The sequence below is a fragment of the Pocillopora damicornis genome, chromosome 4 (assembly GCF_964200805.1).
Source record: "Pocillopora damicornis chromosome 4, jaPocDami1.2, whole genome shotgun sequence".
Lineage (NCBI taxonomy): Eukaryota > Metazoa > Cnidaria > Anthozoa > Scleractinia > Pocilloporidae > Pocillopora > Pocillopora damicornis.
Window position 1 is genome coordinate 28,194,871 of NC_142673.1, and position 6,476 is coordinate 28,201,346.

Below are 6,476 nucleotides of genomic sequence, written 5' to 3' on the forward strand. Positions count from 1 at the left end.
AGAAGTCGGAATAAATTGGAGCTGGAGATTAGGGATTAATGTTTGGGTACGCAACTGATGAATGGGATAAAGAGGTGCTTCATCCTCTCCCTCATTGGCTATCATCTAGGATATGTGAAAAGCTAGCATAATTAAGGAAAAATGGAGAGCTTGGATTTTTGAGGCCGGACGGTAAAGCTCAAATAACTATTCAGTACAAAAAAGAAGGGAAAAGACTTATTCCAGTGAGAGTTCATAACGTTTTGGTTAGTGTACAATTCGATCCCAGTGTTACATTGGATGTAGTAAGATAAGGTATAAAAAAGAAGGTGCTTGATGCTGTGATACCTAAGGAGTTGGTGGATTAAAAAACACGCTATGTTCTTAATCCAAGTGGAATTTGGAAACTTGGAGGGCCGGCAGCTGATGCTGGACTTACAGGCCGAAAAATCATTGTAGATACGTATGGAGGATCTGCTCCTCATGGTGGTGGTGCTTTCTCTGGAAAGGACGCTACAAAAGTAGATAGATCTGCTTGTTACTATGCCAGATACTGTGCAAAATCTCTAGTGGCAGCAGGTTTATGCCACCGTGTAACGATTGCAGTAGCATATGCAATTGGGTTGCCTTACCCACTAAGTGTTAATGTGAATAGTGATGGCTCCGTAAAAGATGGAATGACAGATGATGATTTATTGAGAATCGTTCTAAATAATTTTGATTTCAGGCCAGGAAAGATAATCTAAGAGCTGAAATTGACAAGGCCTATTTTCGGAAAGACTGCTAAATACGGACATTTCGGTAGAATGGATCCAGATTTTACTTGGGAATTCCCTAAGAAGGATCTGAAGCTAGATTGATTGATTCAAAATACTTAAAATCTTTAGATAGTCTCATCTTGCTTGATTTTTAGATAGTTAGTAAATTATTATTCAACTACATATGGTTAGTTAGTTAGTTAATTAGTCAGTAAATAATTAAAATATAATTTTGCAAGATAGTGTTAATGATAAGTAATATTTAAAATTGTAAACCTCATTTCTTCTTTTATCTCTTAAGAAAGCTCTTAATCTATTGTATTTGAGGAAAATTACCCTCTAAGCTTGTGTCTGAAGCTACTTACTCATACGGTAATCGATGAAACTCTCTCTTGTACGCCTCCAATTGAACTATATAATTAACAAAGTGTTTTGGCTTTGAAAATCGAGTAAGATTCTCAGCATCTATAATAAATCCTAAATCGTCTTAAACCTGCATTACAAGCTCTACTACATCCATTGAATCCAATCCATGGTCAGTGAGATTACTTTACAGAGATAAGAAACCTTTTTGAGTTGTTCTGAAATATCCTCTCACCATACTTAAAACATATTGCTCGATTTGTTATTTGTCCTACAATACTAGAGCATTTTTCTGATTCGCTTGCGATTATTCCCACATTGCAACCTTATTTTAATTAGTTTTAGTAGCTACATCTGCTACAGATTTTTTTTAAATATCTTTTGTATCTTCTACCTAGTCATTAACAAAGGTCCGCACGGGTAGGTTTAGAATTCTCGCATTCATAAGATTAGAGTGCTTAATTTTTTGGGTGAATAAAGGTAGAAGCGTTCTTTTAAATAGCTTAGCTATCATTTTTTTTATTAAATATAAAAGATAATATTTTTGTATGAAATATTTTTAATAAGTTGTACCTATACTGATTTAATATTTTTAAAAAATAGAATGAAGTTAATTTCAGTTTTCATTGGTTGTATTCTGCTTATTGATGCAGTTAACTTGCAATTTTTGAAGTAAAACTCTACGGATGTAAGTGAATCCTAGCTATAAGTCTTGTCAATTGCTGATTATTCATTTTATTTACTGGTTATCATTAATTCCATTATATTAGAATCCAGCATAAGAACTATAATTTCAAACCAATCATCCAAATAATGAAAGAAATCTACTATAACGAAGTAAACAAGAGAAAGCGTATCTAGCTGCCCTAGTACTTTCAACAGCAGTGGTAGTCATAGGAATTGGAGGATGGATATTTTATGACGTATTTCAACGCAATTCAGCCGGTGTTTATTCAAATATCGAATTTTAAATTGTCGATCCGAAAATTGCGGTTATTTAGCTAGCTAAAGGGAAAAAGGGGCAGTAGCAATAAGAATAGATGAGCTAATCATCAATGCCTGCTAAAGGAAAGAAAGGGAAGAAGGGTAAGAAAGGAAAGAAGGGCAAATCACAGAAACCAAATCGGTCGTAGTACTAAGACGATTAATATCAGTAAGAAGTAAATGGAAATCGATAAGCAAAATATGCGCAAAAATAAGAAGATTAAGCTGTGGATGATGGATTATCATAATTTGCAAAGAAAAAAAAGCCTCGTGCTGGGTAATAGCATTAAAAGAATAGATTAGGTGTGAAAGCATCAACAAAGGATATTGAAATGGATCCTTAGTCGATAGAAATCAATTTTCAAGATAACTAGGATGAAGATGAAAAAATTAGAGGGCAATCACTTCGAAAAAAGCCTAAGCTTAAGAATATTCCTCCTGAATACAAAGATTAAGATAGTGATACTGAGCAATAGTATTATGTACCAAAAAGGCAAAAAAACATTAATGCTGATGAAGATCCTGTATAAGCTGTCGTAAGAAAAACGAAAAAAAAGAAAAAGTCAGACGGCATGTATGTGTGATTACGACCAAAGTTTTCTTTCAGACAAAATTAAGTACATGTATTAATATTTACCAAATCTGCTTATAATGCAATAATAAAAGTTCTTTTTAGAAACATATGAGTATGTATATATATATATATATATATATTAAAATTAATCACTTTCCTTTTAAGAACATGGCACCGCATTTTCCGCAGTGGAATCTGTTTTTATGATCAGCCATGAAAGTATCTGGTTCGCATTTTCCGCATTACTTGCGAATCTTGGTTACTTTTCCATTTTTATCAACATTATAATAGTTGAGTACAGCCATCTTCACCTTTTTATGCTTATGAGGAATTCTTTTTGGTTTTTGAAAGTTCTTCTTCTTCTTTTTCTTTTTCTTTCCTCCAAGCATCTTTAGATTTGCAAGTAGTGTCATATCTATGGTTATATTACTTTTGTTGTTTTAATTAAATAGGGATTACCGTGATGCATATCTAGAACTTATTCTGAATCCTCGTAGATGTGCATTCCATTTGATAGTACGATTTATTCCTAATTCACTCCTTCCTTATCAGCGACGTGCTGCCTATTGAGATGATTTTAGATTATGAAAGAGGTTTAATTTGTGTTTTTACCTGATAGCTTCAATCCTATCTGATTAATTGACATTTAGGGCCAGTGTCTGACCACTGAAGCTCTTGATAAAAATTTGCATTTTCTATCTCTCTCTTTACGTATACTGAGCTAGCTCTGGTACTGCTGATGATGAGCTTTTTTTATTATAAATTTTAATAATAAAAATATTCATGCACTAGAGATTTTAATAATAATAAATATTTAATTATTTGTATCAGTGGTTAGAGGTACATCAAATACTGTATCAATCTTATTCAGAGTTCTCTGCATCATCTACTTCAAGATGTTATTAATCATTTATAGAATAGACTCCTGACCCTATTTTACGCCGATTTTTTTTCATTATCCGAGGTATCCTCTTTGATTTTGATTACTTTTTTTAATTTCTATACTAGCTGACATGCTCCTCCTCCACGTCCTCCTCCTCTTCCTCTTCCATCTCATTATCTAATTAACTTTAAAGCGAGTCATTAGATTCTGAATTAATAAAATCGCTATGATTTCTACTAATCATCTCCTCCAGTCTCGGACTATTTTACTATTATTCTCCATATTTTATCTGAAGATTCTATTAAAATTTATAAATTAATGAAGAAAAGACAAAAAAAGCTATCTTACAACCAGAGCCTGAGTGAGTTAAACAATAGCATCGTCTCGTTATTTCTTTTCATGAGTTAAGCTTTGGACCTAATCGCGAAGATGAGACACCTCCTGCATCAAGCACTCATTTTAATCTATCGTTTACTTAAGTGCGATCTTCAAATTCATAATATATTATTTATTCGCAGATTCTTACGGTGAGCACTGTATGCCCTCTAGCTCTTGAGGAGTTCTGATCATTGAGCTCACCATCTTTCAATCTTCTTCCTCTTGCGATTTTAATTCCTCTTCCTCCTCCTTCCTAGCGTTTTTGAACCCAGATTTGCTTTTTTTCGAAGAGCTTGAGCCTGATGCTTTGATTTTTCTTGATGAGTATTTAGAGAAATTTTATTATTAATCACAATTTTTTTATTAATGGGTTATTTTACTCTTTTTTATAATTGATTCTCTTTTTTCCTTGGGTGTTTAGAAAAGATAGAGCCTGCTCTTCTTGTTCGGATTCTTTAAATCGCTGAATGTCATTTGTTTTTGCGTCTTCCTGCCCGTTTTAAGGTTTGGTGTTGAGCTGAGCGTCTAAATTGAGTAAAATCTATGTTGTGCATGGTAATGATCTTCTTTATCAGATTTTGAAGACGATATCAGCTTCTTCTATTTAAATTCAGGTTAATGAAAAAACTAGAAGAAGAGAGAAGAGTCTTACCGATTTTTATTGGTTTCTAAGAGGAGTTTATTACTGCGACATGTGTGGAAATTATCAATGCTTTGATGAAGGTAGTCTTTTGGGAGCAGATAGCTAATGCAAATTAGTAATCGAGTTAAATGGTTATCTCGATGATAAATTTTAGTTTATAATATCCCTCTCATTATTATGTCTAAAATCACTCAGACTTTAAGAATCTCGACTTTGATAAATTTTAGAGCCTTGCTTATTCATTTAAAATTTTATATTTGCTATTTAATACCGCTTTTTAAATTTGATTAATTTTGGATGGGAAGAGCAAGCGAGTTTATCTTTAGAATAGAGATTTGTTGTAGAGAGTTATGTAAAATATGTAGTGTATACTCATATTGTTGGAATGAGTTAGATGTATGTTTTAGTGGAGTTCTAGACTTAAGTTAGATCTGTATAGATTAAGATTGTCTAATTAAAGCATTAATTCTGCAAACCAAATATCAAATTTTTCTGTTGGATTATGGATTAAGGAAAAAGAAGTTGTAGTTGGAGAAAATACTACATGTAAATGATAAAATAATTGAGATTTAAAATTCATCGATGGAAAATTAGTCTGAATATGTATTGGATTTAGCTAACCAAGTAAAGGATTTGAAAAAAATTATTATGATTACCTCAAAAATGTATCCAGATAAATTAAGATATGAATGTGCAGCTAGTAAAAAATAAGATTAATAACATAATTTTATTAAAATTATTCTATAAAATTTTTATTTCCGTTATGCATGTAATAAAAATTTAAAATAAAGGGAAAAAATTTAAGAATGGCTCTCAATGCCATCGCTACTCTCCACTAGTTTGCCATAATATATTTAAAATAAATATCAATAGGCTGTCACAGAATGTGTATAATCGGCCAATCTTGATAAAAGAAACAAGAACATTATTTGCTAATATAGCTCGATATTATAAGTTGTAATAAAATCTATAGAAAATTTTTATTTTACCCAATCTTTAAAAACTTAAAACCAGTGTATAAAACTCTATCAATCAATGTATAAACTCGGAGCAAAGATGATATCTCTCTTAATTAACTACCTCGCTTTCTCAACCTTCTCTGCAAGAGCCGAATTTCCCATTACTCTTAGCGCATTATTGATATCTCTACATCCATTTTCAAGCCTCATAATCGCTCGCACAATTGCTCCTTACTCAATATCAGTAATCTCACAAATAGATGTAAAGTCTTTATCATTCCCCCATTATAAAACAATTTCCATTAGACATAAATTTAATCGACTCTCGATACTTAAAGATTAATCCTGTAACTCAATTTACTTTTCAAATTCAATGAGATTTTACGTTGCTTAAAATAAAAAGCTAATAGCATTTCCAAGCAGTGGAGATTATTCGTACGCCCAGTCTAAGACTTGCTAAGGACTCTATTAGGTTGATGATTTTTAGCCTCTCATAAGGAACGATAACATTACCAGAATATACTAAGGGCTCAATTAACGTAAAGTGTTTGAAACTAGCAGCTCTGTGCATAAAATTTGATCGAGAGAGGACACTTACCTGGCAATTTTACCCTTTAAAAGTAGTATTGCTTCGCTTCTTTAGCTACTTTTTGAGTTGGTGATTGATTAAGAGTACAAGCCTTTTCTGTATTTTAAGAAATAAGCAATAGATGAGCAATCTATAAATTATAAATGCTAAAGGACGCACAATCTCTTTGTGAATTATTTCATCGTTGATAGATTTGATTATGATAGCTCTTTTGATAGTGTGGCTACTTTTTCGCTCAATTAGTTTTTATCAGACTATTGCATAAAGTGTTACTGTCTTAACTCGCATGTATGGCACTTACTGCTCTTAAATGCAGATTGCATTGATTTTTGGTTTTTTGATAGAGATGTTGGTGCTTTATATTAT

At 32.1% G+C, this 6,476-nt stretch overlaps 1 protein-coding gene and 1 long non-coding RNA gene across 2 annotated transcripts in view; one reads left to right on the top strand and one right to left on the bottom strand.

The window, feature by feature from the left end:
* Window positions 1–6,476, top strand: part of LOC149047548 (uncharacterized) — a 166,659-nt gene that overhangs the window by 56,094 nt on the left and 104,089 nt on the right. The window lies entirely within an intron of this gene.
* LOC149047551 (uncharacterized) lies at window positions 2,947–3,431 on the bottom strand. The gene is made up of 3 exons (XR_016186202.1): window positions 3,271–3,431; window positions 3,118–3,221; window positions 2,947–3,073 (listed from the first exon to the last, which is right to left on the bottom strand). It is a non-coding gene; the product is annotated as an uncharacterized LOC149047551 (long non-coding RNA).